Source organism: Anser anser (assembly GCF_964211835.1).
Source record: "Anser anser genome assembly, chromosome: 9".
NCBI classification, from domain to species: domain Eukaryota; kingdom Metazoa; phylum Chordata; class Aves; order Anseriformes; family Anatidae; genus Anser; species Anser anser.
In genome coordinates, this window is record NC_139729.1 from 18,116,744 (window position 1) to 18,130,995 (window position 14,252).

Genomic DNA, 14,252 nt, shown 5'->3' on the forward strand with positions numbered 1-14,252 from the left:
CAGCAATAAACCCAATAGGCCTGGAGTTAATTCATTGTCACCACACTCCAGTGAATGCTATAGCTCCCTGACAATGATGCATAGGAAGACTCTCTTCCTCCTGCTCCTGCCAAGCCGGATTTTCTGATGTCTAATAAAGTAGTGAGCTCATTTTGTACCTTTAGCTGTAAGATGATTTCTCCTCCTTTCAGGAGATAGATGGCCAAACCAGGTAGAAAGCATCTATACAAATTAGCTAGAATGATTTAAAAACACATGTTTCTTCATTGTTTATTAAACTATCACTGTCCAACTTTCAAAGAGTTTGGAAGAAAAAAATACAGAAATCAGGAAACTGAGGCACCAAAAAATAGTCATGAGAAAAACTCACACAGCCTGCCATAGGCAGATCAAACTTTTTTGCAAATTGGTGTTCTAATATACCAACAGCTGCATTGTCTGGTACTTGGTAAAAGCAATGGGATGAAATTACGACAGATCTGTGATGAAGTTACTTCTTTTTTAAACAAAGTTTTTCCTCAAAGTTAAGATTTCAGAAAGGGGAGTAAACTAGATTTCCTCCTACATCATTAAGACAAAGTTGCATTAAACATTTAAGTTATATCAGTTACATCTACAAGCCTGCTCCAAAGGGCAATGCAACACTCACCCTTGGGTCCCCACAGATCCCCTGTGCTTTTTCCACTGAGAAAACATCTTGATTACATGTTCAGATTACAAATCTGAGATGTTCCAGTTTAATTTCTACCTACAATCAACTTCTGGAACAACAATAAAACCTTACTCTTCCTAGCTGCATTTTTATACTTCAGACCTTGCAAAGCCACCCTCAGTACATCATAGCTGTGCCTTGGATAATGATCTAGCAGTACTCATACTTTGCTGTCTTCCTGGCTAGTTTAAATGGATGTTTTGATTCCTGGCAAATTCACAAATTAGGTGGCAAGGGGTAAATATGCAGTACTTAACATGCAAAACAAAATCAAGGACACGTTGATCTTAGTCTGGCTTTGCATTGTTCAGTGTAAACAAAGTCCTGTGACTTCCATAAAGGAAAGCTAAAAATGAAATAGTATGACTTTTTTGTCCAGAGAATATTTTGTGCCTCCTTGTGCTAGGATTTAACCCCTTCCTGTTGCTGCGTAGGCAATTTCTTCCAAGTTCAGTGAGGCTTAGGGGGAGATCTGGCACCCCACCCAAACTGACCTACTCACCCACTCATCTTCTTCCAAGATTAGAGCACGGGTTACAAGAACTGCAAAAGATCCGGTAATCCTGCTTTATCTTCCGCCTGGTAATGCTGAATTACATCCTATAATCCCTGCCGCAGGGCAGCACTTATGTGAAGAGACTGGACACTGAATGGATGCGCAAGTTTGTGACAGACTGCACACTGCCCTGGATGGTACCAGAGAAGTGGCTGCTACAGATCACTCATTCCTTCTCCTCCTGGAAATCACTGCCCAAGTCCCACGAGGTCAGTAGCTGCTTGAGATGGTGCAAACTGCCTGTGAAAGGCTGGCTGAGCACTCGGATGCACACAGTACCCAGAGTTGACAATGGTCAGGGTAGACAAACTATCCCAGGGCACAACTGGGAATCTTTATCATGTTTTGACAGCTTTTGACTTCACAACTTGGAATAATGACTTCTGCAACCTAATATACACCTGTGGACATTGAACACTTACACTGATTTTAAACAGAGATATGGTAGAGAAATGACTCTTCCATAAATAAAACCAATTTTCTCCAGCTTCATTTCCAAAATACTGGCAAAGCACAGCTGACACTTTCTGCTGTAACTTCAGCTGTAGCTCTAACCCCACCATCTGGGAAGTGCAGCTGCATTGGCCCCAGCTTTGGCAGGAGGTGCTGGGGAAGGCAGCCCCCAGCCCAACCCCAGCAGTCACATCAGGAAAGGGCAGCAATGACCCTGTGCCTAGCAAGGGTAGGAGCAGGTGACAGGTAGCAAGATCCTTGAGGTTATTTGGAGGTAAGACTGTTGGATGACAAATAGGAAAGAAGCATAAATGTGTAAATTTTTGTTGTGCGATGAGCTGGTGAGTTGGAGAACAGAAACTATTCCCTCTACCAGATACTGCAGTGGGATGAAGTGGAACAGGAGCACAGTGAAAGAAAGGAAGAGCAACCAGGCTGCTTTGGGATGAGACTGAAGAGAGAAGGGGTATGGCCACACATGGACATAAGCACCCACGGTGTGAACAGCAAACATCCGAAGATGAAGACCTAGCTCAAGTCTGGTGCTCTTTGAAAAATAAGCCTTATTTAGCTGAGACTTCCAGCTCCCTGGGGAGGGGTGCTGTACAGATAAACTTTACTCTTTATCCACACACTGTGCCAGAAATCACAGCAAGCAGGATTCAGAGCCAGACCCATTTTTAACCACATTCACTAAATTGATCCTCTTTCCTCTTACAGTAGTAAAACCTACAGGGTTCAGGGGACTACCTAGTGGGACTAAACCACTACATTACCATAGTCCAAACCTTAAAGCATTTAGGAAAAAATGGGTGTTATTTTAATACTTCAGTACTAAAACAGCTTGGCCCCACTGCCCCCAGCTCCCATCCCACACCATAGGTGTCAGGGTCAGGCTTGCTCCCATGGCATGAGTGAGGCTGCCAAGAGCCTCACTGGCAGCTGGTCCTCAGGCTCCTGCTGAGCTGCCTCACCTCCTGCATGTAGGGCCAGAAACCTATTTGGGATCAACACAGCAGGCAGGAGGAACGATAGGAAGATGAGACAGGTCCCGCTCACACTGCGGCTTGCTTCCCCCCCCCCCCCCCCAACCCCAAACTCTGATTTACTTTAACTACCAGATTTCTGCTTTAACCACAACCACCAGATGCACCCCAGATGAAACCCAGGCCCTCGTACAGTTTCTCAGCAGAGCTTCCTTCCAGCTCAGACACCACTTCACACTCAGCAAGTCACTGGTCACCTGGTAGACATGCCATAAAATTACGGTTATTACAATTGCACAGTTCTTTCCTGGCCATCCAGTCTGGGCAGCTGCGGGTCACGGTCTGCAGTGCATCCCCAGGCTGCCTTCTCCCTCCTGAGCACCTTGTGGTTATTTATCTGCCTTGCAGACTTTTTACCCCACCCCACTGCTCAACCTGCAGTACGGAGACCTCCCTCCTGCCCAGCAAGCCCCCAGTGGCACAGCTCCCAGCACTGACTGCGCTGCAGCCCCTCACCCTGCCCACAGGCTATCGCCCCCTGCCCTCACAGCCCCCTGTCTGGGAGGAGAGAGGCTCTGCTGTGCTTTTACAAGCTCAGGACAGTCAGTCCAACATGGGGTTTAGGGAAGGGGTTTATTCCCTCACAGCTCCTTACCAGACTCAGCCCACCTCTCAGTGAGCAGCAGCCCTTCCTGCTAGGCAGCTTGATTTCCCACCTGTTTTGGCAGTGCTATCAGAAAAACAGCCAAGGCTAAACACGTACAAGCATCGAGACACCCCCTTGGATCCCTAACAGCCCCTGTTGGAGAAGGCAGCCCACTTCCCAAAGACAAGCCTCTGCCTCCCAGCAGCGTGGAGAAGCTGGGAGACACCCAGGTTTTGTTCTTTTTCTGCCTCGTTACTCTAGTGAGGGGTCCAGCTGATTTCTCTCACCCCTGTTCATGGTGGTAAGCAGCACGCACCCTCAGCAGGCTGGGGAAAAGCCCAGTTTCTACCTGCCCCCCCTTCCTGCGTTATCATTCACCTTCCTCTCTGCAACACACTGTGGTATTGTGCCCTGTCTTGGCATGGGTGCCTTCCTGCAGATGCCACTGCCAACCAGATAATCAGTGCTTATTGCCATGATGGTCTCTAAACATCAGTACCCAGGGGAAATCCTAGGGTATTTATTAGGTCACGGCCGTTTGAGTGCACAGAAATGAAACTGGGGTCCCTCATCCCAATGGTCCAGACAGAAGTCCCTTGCACCTGTTAGCAAGTCTTACTGCCAACAGATAGGAGCTATATTTGATTTTATTTTATTTTTTTAACAGCTCAGTAGATCATGTCAGCAGACAACAATGTGCTCACTCCACAAGACACAGAATTTGACAGGCAAAACAACCTGCCAGTTACTTATCATTAGTGCAAATGACTGATTTTTCGGTTCACTGGCAGTTCAGAATAATCTGAAGGTTTTATTTTGAGTCAAACTGAAGATCTTCTTTCCTGAATTTTCAGTTCACCTTGATATTTAACATTTCAGCCCCAATCTCTAAGAGATTGAAAAGGTTCTTAAGACAAAAAGAAAAAAATGATTTAATCTAAAACTATTTCTATTAGTTTTAGAACTTTCAACTAAAAATATTGAGATTCAATAGAAGATGTTCCTTCCAGCAAAGAAACTTTTCCCAGTTGAAATCCAGACTTTCCTTGGGCAAACCTCTTTTATGAAAAATTTGGAACAGCCTTGGCTTGCCTGCTTCCCCCCGTCATGCTGCAAATGCTGTCACCCACATCTATTTTTCATAGGCTCAGCATAAAGCAGCCACAATCAAAAAGGGGTTATGGGAAATGAGGGGCATTTCTTCTTCCCCCCTCCCAACCGTGTCCCCAAGACCTTCTGCACACCAGCAGAATCCTGTTCTGCCTCATCCCTGACTATTTTGCCTACCTAGAGTCAGCTGCCTTATGCCATCCACTGGCTTGGAAAGAAAAACACATTGAGGAGTCAACCAAAAAAAAAAAGCAGTAGGTGTTCAGGCCAACCCTGCAGGTGCTTCTGCAATTGAGCTTTGGCTCAGGGCAGCAAGTGTTAGTGACTTTTAATTTCCTCTGTCCCCAGGCATCCTGGATAATATCACTCAGATAGCACCAATTCAACTCCTGACCTGGCAGACAGTGCTGGGTGTCCCACCACGCTCCGTTGAGTACAGTAAGCTTCGCATAAGCCCGATAAGCCACTAGGCTAGTTTGGTGAGTCATTTAATATCGCTGCACATGCTTTCCCCTACAACTTCCAAAGGATGGGAGGAATCTACCGCCAGGGGATTAAAGACCCCCAAACAAATTTTAAACACAAATTGAATTTTTTAATTGGACTGGAGTGCTGAAGCATATTCAGATCTTGACCTCAAATCAGATCAGAAAGGAGAAGTAGGAAGTCAGTTGGCTCTGGGGGTTTGTGCGGGGTCACAGGTGCCTTTAATAACTGATTCCACAAGTTAATAGCTTGGTTAGGGATGGGAATAGACTAAAGATGATACCAAGGAGCTGAAGTTTTAGCCAGGTCACTTTAAAACAGGAGCTAATATTGGAAGATCACAACTGAAACAGGAGATAGGAAAGATCTATATTTATATTTAATTATTTATTATTATTTAATTATTAAATATTTAATCTATTCTTATTGCAAAACATAATTGTGACAAATTTCTGAAAATTTGTCAAGCCACATCCTATCCTTAGGGAGGACTTTCTTGCATTCATTGCTCCTGCTGGGGAGCAATTTCAAAATCAGAGAATAAGAAATTTTCTCCTAATTAGCAGCCCAAGACTGTGGTTAGAAAATAACTTTCTTCTTTAGCTTTAGTAACAATTATCTGTTTAGGAACAACCACACCAAGGGTGCACAGACCTCTGCAACACCAAGGACCATGTTATTTGTCCCACCTTTGAGAAGACAGCCATCGACCAACTGCTTCACCACATTGTTTTATATGATGCACATCAATCAGCTGTTTGATACTCTGAACAAAATGTTGAACCACTGCTTGATCTCCAGTCACCCACAGCAACATTTTCTGATGCAGGTTGCCCCAGTAACCTGAAAAACCTACATACAGCAGATTGCTGTGTGTGTATTGGGTGTTACAGGGTCCCACCTTGTTCATAGCAAGGACAGGATTTAATGTTAAGGCAGAGGGGGCTTCACAAGCCTTTGGCCAACTGCTCAAGCAACCACAAGCTACACTGACCCAGCCTGGGAGATGCTCTACTGCCCTACACTGTCTCCTCCTTGTTCTGTCTCAGCTGCCTGGGGGCACACATTTCCAAAGGTGTCAAATGGAACCGAACCATGTCGAGAGTTTGTATGTAGCTTCTTGGAGCTGCTCTGAGAATTGAAGAGTCCCAGCAGAATTTCAAATCTGTGTCTCAAGTTCAGCACTTCACCAAAAGATCAACAAGAAAATCTTTGAGTGTCTGAGAGCCACTGGGTTGCGAAGTGCTTAAAGATTTGGCTGCTACTGGGAATCTTGTTCTGATGTTTATTCAAGTCATGGCCTGAGCACCCACAGCTCTGATTGCAGACAGCAGGAACCAGGAGCACTCGGCATTTTTTGAACATCTTCGATCTGTTAACTGACATTTTCTGAAGATGAAAAGCTTTTAGGTTGACTGCCTAGGAGAGAAAGCCCCCTGCCACCCCAGCCAGCTCTTGCATGGGCATTGGGCCCAGACAGCATCAACAACCTTTGAGCCTGACTTACAGGACTGAGGCAGTGAAGAAAAGCTCCCATGACACCATTCACATTCAGGTCCTGTTGATGAAACTACCAGTTGCTAGTTCCAAAAACAGTTTTTTATACCATGCTGGCTTCAAAATTCACACCAACAGGCAGAGTGGCATCTTTCACATAGCTCCTTAAAACTCTTCCGTACCACAAGCCTTACACCTCACACCCATCTGGCACCAGGCTGGCCCATGGCAAGGCACAACTTCCTCCTCATTTCGTTCTCCTCCCGACACTCATTCATTTTGTCCACTTGTTGCATCCTGTCTCATTCCTGTTCAGGCGTTTGTCAGGGAAGGGAAGGTTGTTTTTGCTACTTGCCTGTGCTGCACCCAAAGTAATGAGCCCAGAACTTTATGCAATCTCCTACCTGATATTCTGATTTAAGCTAGGACAAGATTCCACCACCACCCCCGATGACCAAGTACAAAACAATTTTAATAAAACAAGAATAATTGGGAAATCTCCTTTAGGGTCTGTCCAAAGCCTTTAAGGAGAAAATTTTTGGGTTGCAATGGTTTAACTCCTCCCCTCACCCCCCTCCACCCCCCCTTCAAGAGCTCTGCACACAGAAAACATCCTTTTGAAACAAAAGAAAAATTGTCTGCAAGCTGTTGGAAAATGTTTTGTCAACATCCCTATCCTTCCCTTGACCAAAACCCCAAACCACACCAAGCAGCGAATAGGTTGGGTCTTACAGAATCAGATATTTCAGGCAAGTTTACTCCTCATTCACAAATCCAAGCCAGTTCTTCAGGCAAAACAAGTAGTACAACCATGACTTCAGGTCATTTGTGACCTTGGCCTTATTTGAAACAAATGAGCGCCAAACGCTTACAGATTCGAAGTCTTATCCCCAAACATCCAAAACCTCATTTTGTTTGCTTGGTATTAGAAAAGTTTGTTGTTTTTTTCCTTTCCAAACAAATCCTTCCTGCCTTGGACAAACTGACATTGTGCACGCCCTTGAGCATTAAGAAGCAAGGCAGAGTGTTCCTTTCTCATTACATGGCTTGGCTTATCAGCCCAGCAAAGGTTTGGGTTTCAGGCGTGGCTCCGTGCCAGGTGTGACAGACCACTTGCCATTCACACAGCACCGAGGCAGGGAGCACAAAGCAGGGCTTACAGACTTTGTTATCACGAGCTCCAGGAAGCCACGCTCCCACCTGCTGATCCTAACAGACAAGCAAACAGCCTCTAACCCCAGAAGATGGATCAGGAGGAATTCAATTATATTTAACAGGTTGATTGAGAGATATCTTGTGACTTGCCCACTGGAAATAGGAACAGATCCTCAGCTGCTGTACTTTGATTTCGCTGCTCTATGGCCAAAATCCACAGAGGAGAGGGACCGATAGAACTGGGACAAGATGTTTGCTCTAACATATTATCAAGAACATTAATGCAGAGAATTTATCTTCTAAATAGATTGGACGTTATTTAAAAGTGAAGAACCAGCAAGAAGTTCATTCCTGGACAGGGTGATGAGCTGATGTGCTAGATAATGCCACAGAAGAGAAACTCCATCCCAGGTTACCTATAAAAGCATGACCACCTTGAACCAGTGAGATGGCCTGTTAGTGTACACTACTAATAAAAAAACAGCAACGCATCTACCACCTATGGGTTTGGGAACTGCATGTTGCATATACATAAGCATGCAAAATACCCTACCTGTGAACTGTTTTCATTTGTTTCCTAGCAAAAATTGGCTCCTTATGCTGTCTGGATGTTCTTCAACAAAACCCATGAGATGTTTTACCATGTTTCCTTGTGCCACTTCAGACCTCATGAGCTTACTGCTAGGATCCTTCAGAATATGCATCTCCAGCAGGATTTGCAGTGAACAATCCCATAAAACTAGTGCCCCATTGGCAGGATCAAGTAGCCAAATCAAATTTTGTCTGTAGTGGATTGAAACGCGGTGCCATTGGCCGAGGAGTCACCTCTTTCCCCCAGAATATCAACTCTCAGACAGCGGCAAGGGAGGGAAGGAAGAAGAGAAGTTCCTACAGGTGTGGAGCATGAGTACAGGCTTTGAAAGGGCAGTTAAAAATGTTCCCCAAAGCATTCAGCAGGTACAAGAGCTCAAGTCACTTTTTCATACATTAGGTGCTGAAGTGGCTGTCCTGATCACAGAAGCACAGCACCTTGAAGTCCTAGAGGTGTTTATCACCAAACTAATCCCACAAGTTAGAACAGCATTGCTATTTCCATTGTACTGCGAGGGAACTGAGTCACTGCACTGACGTAACTTGCCTGAGGCAGAAGATGAAGTCTGGGACAGAACAGAGAACTGAGCGAGAGTCCCTCAAATTCCTGGTATGCACTCCAAGCCCAGACCATCCCCATAGCCCATTATATTTGTGAAAACATCTGAGAGGGCTTTCAGTAGAGAGTAAGGTTTTTACTAGCTTGAGCACACACAAGTGCCAGCCATGCCTATCTGGGTGAGTCTGCTGCAGCAGGACAGCATGCCATTGCATCACAACCCAAAAACATGCTGCAAAGCCCACAGGAAAAGAACCTGGTGCCAGGCACGGGACTGCCTGGCAAACTACAGGGAGCTGAGGAACCTCCAGCACAAGCAGCATCATGCAGCACCTGATCCAAAGCCCAGCAGCAGCCACTGTCTCTAGAATGCTTTCAACACACGTGTTTTAATGATCACTCAACATGAGAGGTATTTGCAAGAGATCTGGTTTCCCATGTAATGAGGTCCAGCAGGTGAGGAATAGCAATTAGATTTTGCACTGCTCTGCACACTCTGAACCAAGCAAACCAGGACCTTAAAGGCATAAATCCTAGCCCTCTGTTTTCCCTTCCAAGATGGAGCTTAACTGCTAAAAATCCAGCTGCAACATAATGCTCAATTGAAGGTGCTGAATGCATTGGACAGCTGAACTTCGTAGAAATGCTCACCAGGACTTGGAGAAGCTCTCCATCTGTTCAAAGATGAGTCAAGAGATGACAGTGCTCCATCTCTGGCTAACTCCAGAGATATCTTGGAGCTGTTTTACCTGGGTAACAGTGAACATTGGGTGGAAACCCTGTTGAAACTGATGGAAGTCATTTAGCACACTTGAACTCAGTTCTCTAGCAAGAGAGCATTAACCACGAGGCACCAGGGTGGGCTATGGTAGCTGTATTTTACAAAGATAAAAAAACACTGAAGTTTGTGCAGCTGGAAAATGAATGTAGTCATTGCACAAAAACCAGCCACCACTGGCAGCAGCAGAGAGATAAAAGTTGCTAGAATTTGATTGCGCTCATTATTAAAACTTATCTTTAACCATCTCTGTCTATTGATTTCTAGCCAACTATTAACTAGCAATGACCTTAGCAGCTTGAAAATAACTGGGGAAGTCAAGTAAACAAAGGGGAACCCAGCTGCATACAAAGAACCAAGATATTTACAGAGACCCTCTTTGCTTCTGCTCATTGCAATAAACTTGAGCTGGGTATTTTTCCATTTAAACATCTGAGTCAATGATCCAAGAAGCTGAGGGTGTGGACAAGGAACTGAGTATAAAGAGGAGCAAAAGGAAGGAATAGGAGCTAATTGCAATTGTTTCTAGAGTCTTGAATTAAAATAATCTGAGGTAAAGTCAGAAGAAAAAGGTTTATATTTTGGGAGTTAAGTTCCACCGCCTGTAAGCCTTCTCATACATTAAGCAGAAGCACTAGTTATACACAGGTCAGTTTTACTTTCCGGATATACCATTATACCGTACCTACTGCCAAAGAAAGACACCATCTTTTAAAAGTCTGATGAAAGCAAGCATCAGGAGTTCTAGAATGAGAAACCAAGTATTTAATCTCTCACGTTTTATCATCAATACCCAAGCCATTCCAGGCATCAGCATTCCTCTTCCCACAATTTAAGAATTTACATGCTGTGTGACTTCACTTCACCAGCACATCTACCCTGGTGTCCCCCACACTTCACACAGTGCTCCAAGATCCCCTCTACAGGTCCTATGACCTGCCCCTTTCCCAGCCCATGCTTCTAGGACTGATGACATCCTCCAAACTCTCCCCCCTTTCCAACAAGATCAGCTCCTTCCCATGTCCTGTAACTACCAGCAGAGCAAGAAGCAGCATTTGCTATGGCATGTTTCAGGCTGGGTGCCAGCTGGACGTTCATCCAACTGGCCAAGCAGTATCTAACTTCTGATAACTCCCACAATCTCGTACACAGGGCACACTATTGCCTGATCATTGATTTTTGCAAGAAGCTTTTAGAAACAGGGTTGTTTGAGACTTCAGCTTCCTTGTTTACAATGTTTGAAGAAGGTCAACAAGTTCTTTTTTTTGAAGGAATACAATAGAAACTACCAGTATTACTGTTCGGGAAATAACTAACATTCTTACACACCACTTTCTGCACTACCTCATTTTTGGCCTTACGATCAGAGCAATAGTTCCTAAGAAAAATCTCAAAATCCTGGAAAAACCTTGTTAGCACATAAGCCGGTTGGATCTAATGGCCACTCTCTGCAAGAGGGAAGTCCAAAATTGGGCCAATTTGTGGTGACTGTACAGATCAGAGCGGGAAATTCTGGAGAAGCGTTGGAGCATTGGGTTTCAGAGGTCAAGTGTGGGTCTGTTTCTCCTTGGAGAACAGAGGTGGGGGCATTCACATATCCAAGTTCACACAGGGCATTGTCATCTGTAATGAAGCAAGAACCACCAAGGTCTATTTAGTCATAGTCCCACACTACAGAAGAAGATCTTGCAAAATCCTGGTGCTTCCAGTTTGTGGGGAAATCCTTCAGAAGAGCTTTGTGTGCTCTCATCCTCACCCTAGAGGATCTAGAACTGCCAGTGCAGCATGAATGAGCAAAATCATTTGAGACCAGAAGAGGAAGCTATCCAAGTTCTTCTGATTTCCAGACATCTGGACTTCAGTAAAATATTTTTGGCAATTCAGCCATCCACACAGATGACTTTTTGGACTGACACTCTGACAACCCTTCAGCCATCCAACCTTCACATTGAACTTCGTAACTGTTGACCCAATTTGGTCACATCTAAAGGACTAGTAGAAATTTTGGCAGCAAGAAGTATCCAGCGTTTGGAAGAACCCTGGAAGTAGAGATAAAGACCCAGATGAGGTCCTTGTTGTGGAAAGGCCTATGCTACACAACCCTTTGGAAATAGGGTGTATGTCCTGCCTGTCCAACAAGCACTTGCACGGTTCTGTCCCTCTACAGCATTACGTTATCTTCTGTGCTGTAGAGTCACAGGAAGAGCCGTATGAAAAGAGCTGGGGTTGTTATGGCAGAAACAGAAGTAGGATGAAAAGGCCAAAGGACAAAAATCCACAGGAGACTGCAGTAACTCTGGTGTTCAGGAAACAACAAGGCTCTTTCCCATCCCTTCATCTTCTTCCTGTGAAGGGTGAAATTACCCACCCTAAAGACAGGAAGACACATACACCTCCCTCACCAGAAGAGGCACAGTGTTATAATAGCAGGGCTATTTTTTCCCCAGGAAAAAGGATGAAATCAGCTATTTACACTGGACAAATTACAAGCTCTGGAAAGCACATGAGGCACACAAAGAGAGCAGTTGTATCACAAATAAATATATGGTGGGGGTTAAACTTATTGATTAGCTTTGTAAACGCAGTTGCCCAATCAATAGCAATTTCTGGAAATGCCTGGTACTTATTTGGTGCAGCTTGTACAATGAGGATAAATAATAAGAGTACTTAGGGAGCACGTCTCCTGACACCATTGCCAAGCCCCTTACAACACAAAAACAAACTACGGTACAACAACTGCACAAGCCAGGATTAATCCACTACACCTTTAAAAAAATTAAAAACAACAAGCACAAATCCAAACATAACCACACTATCAAAATAAGCACTTGGATCCCAAAGGTATCTACTTGGGTTCCTGCTGGTTTTGCTGTATATGACTAGCACTGGATCCAGAACAGTACAAAACTCATTCATTTGCTCTGCCCTTCTGCATGAGCCATGGATCCTTGCAGGACCCCTGTTCTATGGAAGTACACAACACCTTCTTCTCCTCCCTCAACAACCAGATTGCTGTAGGTATCCCTCTGGACACAGCCTCAAATTTTGGGAGAGAAAGAAATGCAAAAGCAGCTTGCCAGCCCCAGTGCCATGCCATCACTAGCCCCTGCCCCTCGCAGCCTGGGTTTGAGCACATTGCTCTCTCACACCACCTTGTTCTTTATCTGGACCCAGCCATGTGAGAGCAGGGTCCCATATTTAGGTAGCATGACCCCAAATAAACCATTGCACACACTGCTGGCACAATGAAGATGCAGCACAGACACCAAGCATCCTCACGAGTGGGGCTGCAGAGCTCCCCATCAGCCCTGACCCAGGCTTCTGGATATACCTCAGCTCTGCAGTAAAAGTAGCACCTGATGGGAAGGAGGGAAAATCCACTCCAGCTCCCCAGAGGCTCCTCTGCTTCCCTTCTTCACAGATAGGAAGTTTGCTCACATTGTAGCATGAGATCATAGCACAGGAAAGACTGAGGAACCAGACACTCATTTAAGCTGCAGCTTTTTTAGTGCAGCTGCCAAGGATAATGATGTTTGCGTGAAATGTGTTTACAGATATTGCTCACAGCCCTCCAGTGAGGTGGCCTGCTCAAGAGCCACTGGCCAGCTCATCACAACAAAGACTTTCACCCACCCTACTTACTTTACCTGGCTGCGTCACTGCAAACAAGACAGGGCAGGCAGCTCTCCAGTCTATCCCAGAGCACCCAACACAGCTCCTGATGGCGGGGGGAGCAAAAAAGGAAAGGTCCTTACAACCTACTTTCTCATATACTTTTTGGCTGATAGTGTATTTACATGCAAATCGCTGCCAGCTGCATGCTGAGGGGTCATGATAGCCGTTCTTCTCACTGGGAATAACCTACAGGTGTTTCTCATTCTCGCCAGGGCTCTGCTGACTTCTCCCTTTAGCTCAGCCTTTCTCATGAGGTCTCAGGACCCAGTGGTCTAGGACAAATGCTAAAACCTTGTCTTTCCTGCAGGAAAAATATCATTTACTCCATCCCTCAGTGAGAGATTGTATGGGACTGCGTTGGTTTGTAAATCGTGGCAGGATGAGAGCAGTTAATGTGGAGTAGGAATGATTCATTTTTCTGCTCCTAAAATGCTGGTATTACTCACCAGAAAACTCCCCACATATTCTGAGGGATTTCAGTGCTTTGTGCCTTTTATTAACAGCTCATCTTGTTTGCTTCCTCGTCACAGCATCCTTCTCATAAGGACTTCCTGCATCCTTTGTCACCACCTCACAACATCATCGCGGTGGCCAAATGGCCTGTGGAGGCTGGAAAAAACATTAAGCAGTTAGGGATCATGATCACTCCGGCACTTCCAGAAGGCCACGTTAGCCTCCGTGACTGCAGCCAGCATCCACCAGCACCGTTAGGCGCTGAGACTGTGGGTTGCATGGATCTTCCTTGTGACTCAAAGCAATTTTTATTTACAATCTAGAGCTGAACACACGTTACCAAAGAGTGCATAAATGAAAGCCTTCAGGCTTATTGCACAAATGGGATTTGTGCCCTTCCTTGAATTCCGGCAGCTCCATGGAGGGAGTGCACGCATGCTGCTTTTGGGTAGGATCGTGAGATAGCCAGTATGGGGAACTAAAGACATAGCCAGGTTATTTCAGCTATCCATGCCCTAGTGTCCCCAGCTGTAAAACATGTTTCCCTTGCATTGACCTTCAGGCTAACCAGTATAAATTTGTAGGCCTGGAGCTG

The 14,252-nt window shown here is 45.2% G+C and overlaps 1 protein-coding gene across 1 annotated transcript in view; it reads right to left on the reverse strand.

Annotated features, from left to right (window-relative positions):
- Positions 1 to 13,290, reverse strand: part of LPP (LIM domain containing preferred translocation partner in lipoma) — a 387,509-nt gene extending 374,219 nt beyond the window's left edge. Inside the window, exon 1 of the mRNA XM_083848027.1 lies at positions 13,177 to 13,290. The gene's annotated coding sequence lies outside the window, so the exon portion shown is untranslated. The remainder of the gene's footprint in view (positions 1 to 13,176) is intronic.
- Between the last annotated feature and the right edge of the window lie 962 nt (positions 13,291 to 14,252).